This window comes from Rhipicephalus microplus, unplaced genomic scaffold, assembly GCF_043290135.1.
Source record: "Rhipicephalus microplus isolate Deutch F79 unplaced genomic scaffold, USDA_Rmic scaffold_12, whole genome shotgun sequence".
Lineage (NCBI taxonomy): Eukaryota > Metazoa > Arthropoda > Arachnida > Ixodida > Ixodidae > Rhipicephalus > Rhipicephalus microplus.
Genome location: NW_027464585.1, coordinates 20759804 through 20773872, shown reverse-complemented (window position 1 = coordinate 20773872; position 14069 = coordinate 20759804). Strand labels below are relative to the sequence as shown.

Here is a 14069-nt window from a genome sequence, read left to right as displayed (position 1 = left end):
TTATCTAGCAGTGTCTAGAGCCAGAATCCTCGTGAGAATGAGCGCTTCATATCAGCTGCTGGTGTTGCAAATACCAATGGTCCAGTTGGAATCGTTGCGCAAGCGCAAACAACTGGTTATATAAACATCTTAAACTCGTCAGCTTATGTGTGTACGTGCAACATTTGTTCATTTATTTAGCATCAATTTAAGAGGTGTTGCTCAATCTAAAAATTGCAAAACGGTCACCTTCCCTCCCCATGCTTCGCATAACATCCATTTCTAGGTGCGTGGGATCTGCTGAATTGTATTTGCTGTGGGGCGTGGTATGTTTTCGACATCAAGCAGAGTTGCATAAAACTCCTGGGCCGATTGCGCACGTTATGCTCGTTGAGTCGACTGATCGAGTGACATGCATGCTTAGTGCCTTCGGTAATGTGATCTACACTATTCTTTCTATTCCATTCCTTAGATTTTGTTTTCACGGGATAATCACTTTTCAGAAAAAATGTGAAGAGATATGCGTAACCGTTGCCCTCGATAACGAGGAAGCATCCCGACTTGCCACATGCACCACCACAAGGTCGCCCAGGCTAGCTATATATTCAGAAAGGGAAGCTGGTTGCTTTAAGTCTAAAGGACTCATAATATTTATGGTAAATTTCATCTAATGTTGAACACGTAATTCAGCCAAGTTTTCCGCAACACGCGAAAACATCTCTACGCACCACCCCGATTGGCTCGCTGCATCAATGTTCCTTGTAGCGAGAAAGAAGTCTACTGTCACAAGAAAAAAAAGAGTATGCGTTACTACAGTTTTTTTAGCGTCCGCAGTAGACAAGCACGAGATAGAGACGCACGAGTGTGAACTCCAAAATATTTATTTTTGGAACGAATGTTACTTCGGAGTACCCAAAACAGCGTAGGTCTCATGCGGCGCACGTCTTGTGACACACGGTCACAAAATATTGGGCTAAACCAGAGCTGCTAATTCCACCTATAATAGGCGGGTTGGGGATTCTTTTCTTGCTCATCAGCTTGTTAGGTTACTGGGTGGCTGCTTGCGTTTTTAGAGCATATTTGCATCTTCCTCGCAAATATATTTCTAGAAATCATCACGTTTTCCAATAGTGCGTTTGTCATTCGCTATTAGGGTGTTAGTTGATGACGTTCAGTAGTTGAGTGTTCAAGTCAAACATACGTTTGGGAAATGAACAAATAATGTTAATAATGTACTGATAAATATGTGTTGAAATGAAACGAGGCCATGCTGGCGGCGTTGAGTAAGGGCACTAATCGTCCATCTATCTATCTATCTATCTATCTATCTATCTATATATCTATCTATCTATCTATCTATCTATCTATCTATCTATCAGCCTAAGTCGGGGTGCTCTCATGATCACCCCTTTTACTTGGTGTAAATAATTATCATTATAAGAGCGTGAAATTATATGACGAATATAATTGCCTCGTCATGACATGAATATTGTCAAAATCCCATTGCGTGCGTCGTCGAACCCTTCCCGCCAAATGTGTTGCACAAACCCGCATGAAGGTAAGTGCCACAGGCATGATGGTATGTGTCAAAGGTGACCGACAGTTTACATATACCTAAGAACGGCGAGAACAGACATGTGTAGTTTAACGCTAGCCATTAAGAAGAAATCGGCCTCCTATCCTGTTCTACGCTTCAAACTACGTCGAAAAGAGAGTCTTCTGTCTAGAGACGGATGGATGAATGGATCCTAATTCATCCTCTTTATAGCGGGGCGGTGGCATGTGTGCGAAGAGGCTTGCAACAAAAAAACATCCAACTTTCCCTTTATAGGCGCTGAATGCCTTATCAAATTTAAATAAATCAATCTTTTTATAACAACTAAAAAGAAGACGATGGATGAATGGATTGATACAGCTGTACCCTTTAGATCAGCCGGTGGCTAATGCCACCTAGCCGTACTCTTTAGTGAACCAAAAAACTAGATTCATCTTTTCTTCTCCCTCTAAATAGTGGGGTCGAGGACTGGTACTTTGCAGTGGAGGGTTTAATTTCCACTCCCACCTTGACTTTAGCCCGCAATCAGATAACCTCCTTCTAGTTAATTCTACCTGCTTAAGGTCCATTATGCCCTCCCTATAACTAAACCCCAGTGCTTTGAAAAACTCTGCGCAATCATCCTGAACTATAGGGTGAAGCCCTTTCTAGAACATTATGAAGCGTTCGGCAGTTTCTTCTTCCTCTCAATACCCACGGCGTTCCGTGTCTACCCCTTTATACTTTGCCCGATATGTCTTGGTTCGCAATGTTCCAGTCCTCGCCTCCTACAGTAGAGAACTACCCCGAGTGCTATCATTAAATCTTTCCTTGGTAATTTCCTGCTTAAAAGTTCGATAGATCTCAAGTGCAGACTTCTTAATCATGCTAATTCTCCACACATTGGTCTCAGCTTCCTTCACCTTCTTCTTAAGCGATGATTCTTTTTGGTTTGGCCCCCTGTTGTTTTCCAAGTATTTACCAGTCAATTATCTGGATCGCTTCCTCCATTTTGTAACGACATTTTTTTTATTTGCAAGTAGCTGAATAACTTCCTAGCCCAACGCTCCTCCTCCATTTCTCTCAACCGCTTCACAAATTTTATCTTGCTGCTAGTGTCACTGCCCTGATGCGATGTTCATCTCATATGACCTTATACTCCCTGATTTGTTGTATTCCCGTGAGCTCCTTAAGCAAGCCTACATAATCTACGTTGCTTAAATTTTTATTCTTGTTGAACTTATGATCTCATGCACAAGACCACATTGCCGAACGTCAGACAAGGAACCATGACCCCTTTCCATATTCTTCCCACAACATCTTACGTATTGTAATTCCACAGTGCCCCGTTTTTCATGACCAGTGCATTTCTGTAACCTTTAGTCGTCCCGGATATTTCGTATTCCCTCAGATACTTCATCCCATTACTTATGCATACGCCCAGATATCTGTATTTATCTGTTATTTCTAGCGTGACCTCCTGTATTCTAAGCTCCCTCCCTTCATTATCATTAAAAAATTGGCAGCATATCCACGGAGGGAATGATGGAGAGTGGGGCGAAGCATGCGTCTGTTCATCCGTTCTTGCTTCCTTCCGTCTGTGCGACCGTCCATGCGTCCATCCGCCCGTCCGTGCGTGCGTCCGTTTCTGCGTTCGTCCATGCATTCGCCCCTGCGTCCGTTCATGCGTCCTTTCATGCATCTGTCTGTGTGTCCGTTCGTCCATCTATTCAACACTCCAAGTACCACCATCTCGCATATTTTCATCATATATACCCATATAGAAACACCGCCATCCAGCGGACATTCCAAGGACTAAACGAGAGGTGGCACACGCACACTTTCTTATGGCTTGCACTTCGTGTCTACTTCCCACCTTTAACCACCTCCAGTTTATAGTATATACTAGTTCGCTATATTCATGGCACTGCAGCCCAACGCTCGCTAAACCTTTTTAAAACCTAGGACGTTACGCCCAGCGAGTATAACGTAGCAACCTTTTCCTGGCAGATAGAGCTCAATGTACATGCCAATGGCTGCATGGGAATTGAGAGACAGGAGAATTCGGCTTTTACTTTCTTACGGCTTGCAGTTCGTACCTACTTCCCACATTTACCTACCTCGAGTTCATTCATGGTATATACTAGTTCATTGTATTCATGGCATTGCGGCTCAACGCTCGCTAAACCTTTTCTAAAACTAAGGTGGTTCCACCCAGCGGGTATAACGTAGCAACCCTTTCCCTTCAGATAGTGCTCAATGTACATGCAATGTCTGCTAATGGAGATCGCAGCGTGCACGTTAACTAAAAGCCGAATGCTCCTGTCTCTCATACCCCATTATCAGCTATTGGCATGTACATTGAGCACTATTTATTGTTGTTCAACAACGCACAGAAGGAATCTCTCACCGGCACCACCTTGGAGGTCAAAATGTTTGCAGGTCAAAATGTACGACTGGTTACATACTACGCGGGACAAACAGGTGCCGCTATAAGGAGCTTCGCCCCTAAAACATGATTGCTGATTTTTTCCTTACTGAATCTGAAATCTGAACTATGTCCCTCAATACCGCAGATGTCAATCAATCTCTGCAAATCTTCCTTGTTGTCGGCCATTATCACTCTATCATCTGTGTATATCAATGCTGGTGGTGCCTGTTCAATGAATTTTCCTTGTTAGACGAAAGAGAGGTTGAAGCCCAGTCCACTTGCCTCTAATTTGGCCTCTAATTCTTGTAGGCACATCATGAATAACAAAGGTGACAGAGGACACACCTGCCCAAGCCCTTGTTTCACGTCTGCAGGCTTGGATACCCGTTTTTCCCACTTTAAAACTGCCTTATTACCTTTATAGATATATTTTAAAGATTAGTGACTCCATCTTCCACACGTAGTGTGTCCAGTATTCCCCACAAGTCCTCTTGAACCACGCTATTGTACGCTCCCTTTATATCCAAAAATGCTAGCCACAGGACCTGTATTCCTTATCTGCTACTTCGATGCACTGCGTAAGAAAGAACAGTATGTCTTCCAACCTCCTGTGTTTCCGAAACCCATACTGCGATTCTCCCAGCACCCCTTCATTTTCTCTCGATGCCTGCCGTCTTTCCTTTAAAATTTGCACCACCAGCCTGTAGACCACTGATGTCACGGTTGTAGTACGGTAGTTGTTTATGTCAGCTTTGTCTCCCTTTCCTTTAGAGATCATTCTCATCCCGCTAATTTTTCATGCATAAGGGGCTTCACCATCGATCATTATTTCGCTCACTGCCTCCCTTAAAGCCTGCTTAGACTTCGTACCTAGTGTCTTTATCAACATAATTGGAATGTCATATGGGCCTTTGGTGTGCTACTAGGAACCCCCATTTCAGCCCATTACCATTATCGTTGTGAAAATAGAGCCATTGCGCCACTTGATTCATCACTGTCAATTGTGGCGAATGAAGCAATTCTTTTTTGAAATTTTCCTGTCACCCTTGTTCTTATAAATTCAATAGCATCGCCCCATTCTAGCCTAGCGTCTTGAGCTGTAGTTATAAACCTCTGCTCTAGGCTCGTCTCATTCCTTGTGCAATTTATATGGTTCCAAAATTTTTCAGCTGCCTTCCTATCGTATTTATGTACTTGTGCCAGCCACTGAGCTTCCTTTGTTCTAATCTTTTCATTGATAAGAAGTGATGCATCTCTTCTACAGTCTAGAAAAATTTCCCATTTTCATTCATCATCATCTGTCGGTTCACCCGGCTGCGTAGCATGTCTGGGTTTCCTAGAGGCTTCCTCACGTTTTGCTATGGCTCTCCTAACTTCCTCATGCCACTAACTTTTGGGTTTGTGTCTTCTTTTCTGGTGTGACTTGTCACGTGCCTCAGCAAGCTCTAGCTCAAACAGTCTAATCAGAATCGTGTATGTCCACACTATTTTTATCGTCACTGATTACAATCTTAATTTGTTTATTGGCTATTTCAATTTGCCTTTCTGAATAAATATTTTTCTGTAGTTGCTCATCTTGTCTTTTTCCCACTTTCACTGCTCTTCCAAAACTTAGCTTAATACATTTGTGATCACTACCCAGACTTCTCGAGCACCTTTCATAAATGTGAATTCCCATAAACCTATCATACTGTCACAATGCAGAATCAGCAGCAGTCGAATCCAGGGAACTCACTTTAATTGTACCAGAACACTGGCAAACTGATCGGAAGAGAGCCTCATCTTCTTCTCTCGCTGCGCGTGTTCTTCGTTGTTCTCTTCGTGCTGCATATTCAATGTGGCATTTTCCCTGCTCCAGAAAGCAGCGTCCCGATGCTCTTCTACAAAAGACGGTGTAGTAGATGTATGGTGCAGCTTGCGCGGGTCCGACTTACCCAGCACCTCCACCAGTGTCACAATGCAGAATCAGCAGCGGTCGTATCCAGGGAACTCACTTTTATTGTACCAGAACACTGGCAAACTGATCGGAAGAGAGCCTCGTCTTCTTCTCTCGCTGCGCGTGTTCTTCGTTGTTCTCTTTGTGCTGCATATTCAATGTGGCAATACATCCTATGTGACATCAGTGCGTAATTATCGTCGACTGCAGCCTTTCTACCTACCTTATTATTGCCGTTCACACTTCTGGGTACTGTTGCAAGTGATCAAATTATGCCTTTCACGCATATCCATGATCATTTTGCCTGTTGGGTCGGTGTATCTATCAATATTTTCTATGTGCGCATTCATTTCTCCTAGTATAATTATCTCGCACTCTCCTCCTAATTCCACAATGTTCTTTGAGATACACTCTACCATTGCCTAGTTTTCCTTTCTGGCTTTTGCTCCCATCCACATGTACACTAAACCAAATAATGTCATTCGTCCTGCCACTTTCCCTTTTAGCCATAAATGTTCCTTTCCCTCCTGCATCACGCTTTGCCAGTCTGTACTTTTATGGATGAATGCCCCAGTACCATCCCCCTTTCTGCTGCCTTCTGTTCTATTACATTATTCCCAAGCGTAGTCCGGATTGTTAGCAGGTTGTTCCATGTCCATAAATTGTGTTTCTACAAAACCTTATACCATCTGCCTCTCCTCTCTTAGCTGTTCTCCTATCTCTTCCCACTTCAGCGTGTTCCTGCCACCGTGCATGTTAATATACCCTATGTCTGAAATGGCTCAGCCCACGTGGCTACGTGTATTTCTGCCCCGAACTTTAACTCTATTAAATATTGTCACGACGTCAAAACAGAGGTCTTGCCGTAGAGACAGACACCAGAAGCAGGTCGATCTTTTTAATTAAAACGCGCAAGCGAGTTCTTCTTCTTCGTCCATTTCGTAGTCCTTCGTGGCACATGCACAACTGTCATCATCTTTCTTGGGCAAGCACGTGACATTTGCCTCCCTCCGAAAGAAGCATCGTCCCTATGCGCAACTTAGGTGCTCTACTTGGCGTATGAAGTGGTCGTACGAAAACGGTAACCGGGAGCTAATTAACTCGATAAATATGGTTTCATACGCACGACGTGCACGACTTCGGGCAAACGCTTTTGGCGCTTAGAACTACAATTAGTGTCGGGAACAACTTCGTTGTTCACGTCGTTTAAGCGTCGCGTGACGCTGTATGGACCAAAGTACCGTCTTAGCAGTTTCTCAGACAGTCCACGTCGACGTATTGGAATCCAGAACCACACTTTGTCGCCTGGTGAGTAGCTAACAAACTTGTGTCGGTTGTCGTAGCGTTGTGCATCTTGATGCTGCTGATGACAGATGCGCACGCGCGCGAGCTGTCTGGCTTCTTCGGCACGCTGAGTGAATTCTTCGGTGTCTACATGGATGTCGTCACACTCATGCGGCAACATGGCGTCCAATGTTGTCGTGACTTCGCGACCATAGATCAGACTGAATGGTGTCATTCCAGTGGTTTCTTGTCGAGCGGTATTATAAGCAAAGGTCACGTACGGCAATATCTGATCCCAGTTTTTATGTTCTGTGTCAACGTACATACTGATCATGTCTGTGAGGGTCCTATTGAGGCGCTCCGTCAGTCCGTTTGTCTGCGGATGGTATGCAGTTGTTCTCCGGTGAGCTGTACCGCTGAGTCTGAGAACCGACTCCAAAAGCTCTGCGTTGAAGGCAGGTCCTCTGTCTTGATCACTGTTGTCGGAGCGCCATGCCGAAGGACGATGTTTTCGATGAAAAACTGAGCGGCTTCTGCTGCTGTGCCACGCTGCATAGCTTTAGTCTCCGCATAACGGGACAGGTAATCAGTGACCACAATAATCCATCTGTTCCCTGTTGTGGAAGTTGGAAAGGGACCCAGGAAATCCATTCCAATCTGGGTGAACGGCTTTTCTGGTGCTTCGACTGGATGTAAAAGACCGGCTGGCTTGCTGGGAGGCGCTTTGCGTCTTTGGCAGTCGGTGCACGTTCGCACGTGATGGTTAACAGAAGCAGGTAACTTTGGCCAGTAGTACTTGCATCGTTGTCGTCACAATGTTCGGGTGTAGCCTAGATGACCAGAAGTTGCTTCATCATGGCACGCTTCCATAATTACTTTTCGAAGAGTAGCAGGCACGACGAGCAAGTTCGGGTTACCAGTTGGTGAGAAGTTTTTCTTATAGAGAACATCGTTTCGCAAGCAAAAAGATGACAGTACTCTAGCAAATAACCGCGGCACGTCTTTACGTCGTCCTTCTAAATATTCAATGAGTGGTAACAGCTCAGGGTCACTGCGCTGCTCTCGTGCAATAGTGGCTGTGTTGGCAACTCCCAAGAATGCCGCGTCGAAGTTTTCGTCATCAGGAGCGACAGTTTCCACTGGCGACCGTGAGAGACAGTCGGCGTCGGTGTGCCTCTTCCCAGATTTGTAGACGATGGTCATGTAAAACTCTTGAAGTCTTAGGCTCCAGCGCGCCAAACGACCAGATGGATCTTTAAGGTTGGTGAGCCAGCACAAAGAGTGATGGTCGCTAACAACCTTGAAGGAGCGGCCGTACAAATACGGACGAAATTTGATGACTGCCCACACCACGGCGAGACACTCCTTCTCGGTGGTCGAGTAGTTCTCCTCCGTGCGAGAGAGAGTTCTGCTGGCGTAGGCTTTTACTCTTTCACAGCCGTCTTGCCACTTCACCAGGACGGCACCTAGACCTACATTGCTGGCGTCAGTGTGAAGTACTGTAGGGGCGTCCTGGTCGAAGTGCGCAAGGACTGGAGGTGTTTGCAAGCGTTGTCGCAGTTCAATGAATGCCATTTGCTCCTGTTCACCCCAAAAGAAGGGGACGTCCTCACGTGTGAGTCGTGTCAAGGGCGCCGCAATAGACGAAAAGTCCTCGATAAATCACCGGTAATAGGCGCACAACCCTACGAAGCGTCTCACAGCCTTTTTGTCACGGGGTGCAGGAAATTGCGCTACGGCGTCTATTTTGGCCGGGTCAGGTCGAACACCGTCGTGACTGACGACGTGGCCTAGGAAGCTGAGTTCATTGAAACCAAAATGACATTTTTCTGGTTTTAAAGTCAGGCCGGCCGAGCGTATGGCTAAGAGTACGGTGGATAGACGGCTGAGATGTTCCTCGAATGATGCTGAGAATACAACAACATCTTCCAGATAGACCAAGCATGTTTGCCACTTCAGGCCCAATAGTACGGTGTCCATGAGACGCTGAAAAGTGGCTGGTGCCGAGCACAACCCAAAAGGAAGCACCTTAAATTCGTAAAGGCCATCAGGCCGTTTTTTACGATCTCTCTCGTCGACTTCTATCTGCCAGTAGCCGCTTCGGAGGTCCATTGAAGAGAAGTAGCGCGCATGACGCAGCCGATCGAGTGAATCGTCTATGCGAGGCAGTGGATAGACGTCTTTCTTCGTGACTTGGTTCAACTTGCGATAATCAATACAGAAACGCAAGCTGCCGTCTTTTTTCTTGACCAAAACTACGGGGGACGCCCAAGGACCTTTCGAAGGTTGTATGACGTCATCCACGAGCATCTTCTGTACTTGTTTCTGAGTCTCCTCGCGTTCTTTAGGAGCCACACGGTAGGGGTTCTGCCGAATCGGTCGCGTGTTGTCTTCGGTGATGATGCGGTGCTTGGTCAATGGTGTCCGCTGGACCTTTGACGTACGCGAAAAGCAGTCTTCGAATTGGTGTATAATTCCAAGCAGACGCTTCCTATCAGAGGACGGTAGCGTGGAGCAGATGTCCACCGACAAAGTTGTCGAGGCAGGGACTGTCGCGTCATCTGGTTGCAAAGCACAGCAATCCCCGGCTTGGTCTATATTGTCGAAGTAGGCAATTGCGGTACCCTTCTGGATTTGACGGCGCTCGTTGCTGAAGTTTGTAAGGAGCACTTCTGCCTGTCCACCAGTTAGCGTTAGGATGCCTCTCGCGATGGAAATGCCTTGAGTGAGCAAAAGAGCGACTATGTGCTCCACTATCACATCCTTATAGGAAGGCAACCCACTGGACACAGACACAAGGCAGCAGGATCTCGGTGGGAGCGTCACATCGTTGGCTATTCGCAAACTGCCGTGTAGTTCGTCGCTGCTGTCATCGACATACGGATGTGTGCAAAACGTCACCATACGTTGAGGGATGTTGATAATAGCGCCATGATCTCGAAGAAAATCCGTGCCCAATATTAGCTCTTTACAGCAGTCTGGCAACAGGACGAAAGTGGCCACGAAGCTAGAATCCCCAATGCGAAGTCGAGCGGTGCATTTACCCGTGGGAATCATCAGCTGACCACCAGCACTCCTTATGTGTGGCCCTGTCCACGGTGTCTTGACCTTTCTAAGGCGGTCGGCGAGTTCTTGTCGCATGATTGAGAAGTCGGCGCCAGTGTCGACCAGTGCTGTAACGTAATGTCCGTCAATGAAAACGCCAAGATCAGCACGTACAACTTCACCGGCATTAGTATTCGTCGTCGTATTCGTCGTCGTATTCGTCGTGGTAGTCGTCATACCTTCTTGCGATGATAGGGGGAACTTTTCGGTGTCTCGACGATTTGCAACCTTGCCCCCGGAGGTCGCAGCAGTTAGTTTCCCCGGCGCGGGCTAGGCGAACGGCCTCTGGTGACGTCCGCGTAGCTCTGAGGGAAGTCATGGTGACGCGCAGGAGATGGAGATCGCCAGCGACGCGGTGTAGTTGCTTGGCCAGTCGACAGTTGATCGGCATCATGGGCATGACGGTCTTCAGAGCGGAAAAAAGCGGGACGAGAAAAGTTCCCGAAGCCGGAATTGCTATGACGGCAATAGCGAGCAATGTGACCTGGTTCTCCGCAGCGGAAGCAAATAGGTCGATGGTCGGCCATGCGCCACAAGTTAGTTCGGCGAACTGGTGGTCGTCTCATTGAATCCCGTTGCCACCAAGGTACGGCCGCGGGTCGTGGCAGGAAGGGTGTCGCCACAAATGACGGTGGAGGACGACGGACCACATCAGCGTAGCTCGCTGGATGTGGCTCAGGACTTGGCGCCGGTGGTGTAACGGCTTGCCTCAACTCCTGGCGGACGATTTCGGCAACAGATGCGACGGGCGGTTGGGTAGTAGGGACGCAGAGGGCCCGAAGTTCCTCACGCAGTATTTTTCTAATCATTTGTCGCAGGGAACTTTCACACACGGCAGTGTTCTGAGCCGCAGCACTTACTGCCGTGTGGTTCGGCAGGCGGTCAAAGTGTCGGTATCGTTGTCGCAGTGCGCGCTCGATGACAGTCGCCTCTCTTATGAATTCATCTACTGTTGTAGGTGGATTTCGCACGAGGCCCGCAAACACTGGTTCTTTGACACCCTGCATTAGGTGACGCACCTTCTTCGCCTCAGGCATGTCAGGGTCAGCTCGTCGAAACAGACGGATCATACCCTCTGCGTACATGGTGGCTGTTTCGTTGGGTTTTTGTGCGCGAGCCTCAATCAGTTGCTGTGGGCGATCCCGTCGGTCTGTGTTCAAAAATGTGGCGAGGAGGTTTCGGCGGAAATCTTCCCAAGATTGGAAAGTAGCCTCGTGGTTCTCGTACCACGTGCGAGCGCTATCTTCAAGAGCGAAATATGCACGGCCAAGTTTGTGCTGTTCGTTCCAGTGGTTAGATACAGCGACCCGTTCGAACTGTTCGAGCCAGTCCTCGACATCCTCGTACTCTTCCCCATGGAAAACTTCAGGAACGCGAGGATGTTCAAGAGTCACCTGGGAGGGAAGTGTGGTCTGCGATGGAAGGGTAGCCGTGGATGTGGTAGGAGCTGCCATGCTGGTTAGAGGTGGAACAGGTACGGACTCCGGACTTAGGCCTAGTAGGCGCCGACTGAATCGGTGCACCAGAGTTGTGACGAGGGGCTGGGTCTCTGGACTAGATGAACGAGTCCGAGGAAGACTGTCCTGCATCCGGTTGTACCCAGCACCTCCACCAGTGTCACGACGTCAAAACAGAGGTCTTGCCGTAGAGACTGAGACACCAGAAGCAGGTCGATCTTTTTAATTAGAACGCGCTAGCGAGTTCTTCTTCTTCGTCCATTTCGTAGTCCTTCGTGGCACATGCACAACTGTCATCATCTTTCTTGGGCAAGCACGTGACAATATTAGTACCACTTTGAAATTGTATCTGTCCATACCCCCTGTCTCCTGGTTGTGTCCCTCATTACTAGCTATCCTGCACTGCGAAGGTCCCACATGCCCCAAAAAAGCTACTGCGCGTCCTGCAAATCACCAACCCACACCAAGACCTTGCCGCCCACAGAAGTGAATTCTGTCTCGTTGGAAACCACCCCATTTATGCACCTGCCTGTGTATTTCCACCACCTCAAAGCCTTTCTCTCGACTCATCCGCCATATCACTTGGTTTGCGTTGACAACTGCTTTTTCCAGGTTGCCGTCACGCACTGCTACCTCCGGTGTCGTGCATATCACGACCTGTACCTGAGTAGAAGTGGCGCGCATGTCTTCGATCCTTTTCGCCAGTGTGGTCACTTGTCCTGGCATATCTTTATTTCAGACATCATTTAAACCACCTGAAATTATCACAAGGTTTCGTCTATCAGCTGTAGTTTGAGTTATGCGCTCGCTTGCCTTATGACTGCTTCCAGCTTGCGTCCTGGCAACGTCTCTACTGCAACCCTCTTGTCACCTCTTACCCTCTCTTTGATTGCTTCTGTGCATAGATTTAAATTCGAGTCATTGGCAATTATCACGTGGAGTGACTTTTCAGCTGGAGTTTCCTGCACCTTGGGGTTACTTCCACCTGTGACGCCGGCTGCTTTGTCCCCTCCCAGCCCCACCACTACTTCTCTGAAGCTGGGCATTACGGCAATAGAACCGGCTGAACCTGTTTTTTCCTAATTTTCTTGCTCTTTCTTTACCACCATTCTGGTTTTCAGTGTCCTACTGTTCTCTCCGTCTGCCGCTCCTCTTTTCACCTTCCCTAGTGCTTCCTCTGTAGATCTCCATTTTTCTTCTACCTCACACTGCCAACACTTCGCGTCAGCCTCCTATTCATTCGATTCTGCACTTGGGTTCATTTTTAAACCCGCCCCGCATCCTGAACACTTTACAGCCTTTGTAAGGATGTCTTTATGACCCAAATTGTCCTTATGACTTGTCTCAATTGATAACTACAAAACTCAATTCCTGCCTTACATAAAAAAACTCATGGCATTTTCACAGAGTGAATGCCGATGAGTGGGGCGAAGCGTCCGTCTGTCTAAAAGGACCGGTTTTGGCAGAGTTGGTGGATACTTAGTGCAGATGCCCGAGGCACAAAAACACCTGGCGTCTTTCGTTAAGCAGCTGGCGTCTTTTCGTTTTGCTTTAGAAACATCTGGCGTCTTTTTGTTTTGCTTTTAGAACACATCTGGCGTCTTTCGTTGGTTTTTTATCAATCAACGGCGTTTTGAACATTAATCACGGTGGTAAACAATGGCTGCTACTGGGAATGGGAGATGGCAGAAGTCGGCTTTTAGCTAACACTTACACTTCTACTTCTACTAACGTTTCCTAAATGGACATGCCAATGGCTGCTAATGGGGATTAGAGACAAAAGAATTCAACTTTTAGTTGACGCGCACGCTGCGAACTTTTTTATTGTTCAACAACGCACAGGAGAAATTTCCCACCGGCACCACCTTGCAGGTCAAAGCGTAAGACTGGTTACATACTACGACGGGACGCGGGACGAACGGGTGCCGCTATAAGAAGCTTCGCCCCTAAAAGAGCAAAAGCAAGCTCTACTACTAAAATTTGTGTGTTGACTGTACGTGCACCTTCTTCCTCGAAGTGGCCAGACAAAAGAACAACACAAAGAAACAAACACACACACGCACAAAGTAGTAGATACCTGGTTATTGCCCCCGAAAAGCCGTACAATGCAATAAGTGCTACAAATGTTTTAACTGTTGCCTTGTTAATCATAAAGGGAAGCTCGAAACATGCAAAACGCCATATCTGTGCAGTAGATCGTGAGCGCTCAATAAACACGTCCATCCACCATGCCAGTCCGAACTGAACTCAACGGATATATGGATGGATGAATGGATAGATGGATGGATGGATGGATGAATGGATGGATGGATGGATGGATGAATATGGCTGTACCCTTTAGAT

General features: G+C 47.2%; 1 protein-coding gene across 4 annotated transcripts in view; it reads left to right on the top strand.

Annotated features, from left to right (window-relative positions):
• Positions 1 to 14069, top strand: part of LOC119166687 (beta-hexosaminidase subunit alpha) — a 592332-nt gene that overhangs the window by 499978 nt on the left and 78285 nt on the right. The gene's annotated exons all lie outside the window — the stretch shown is intronic.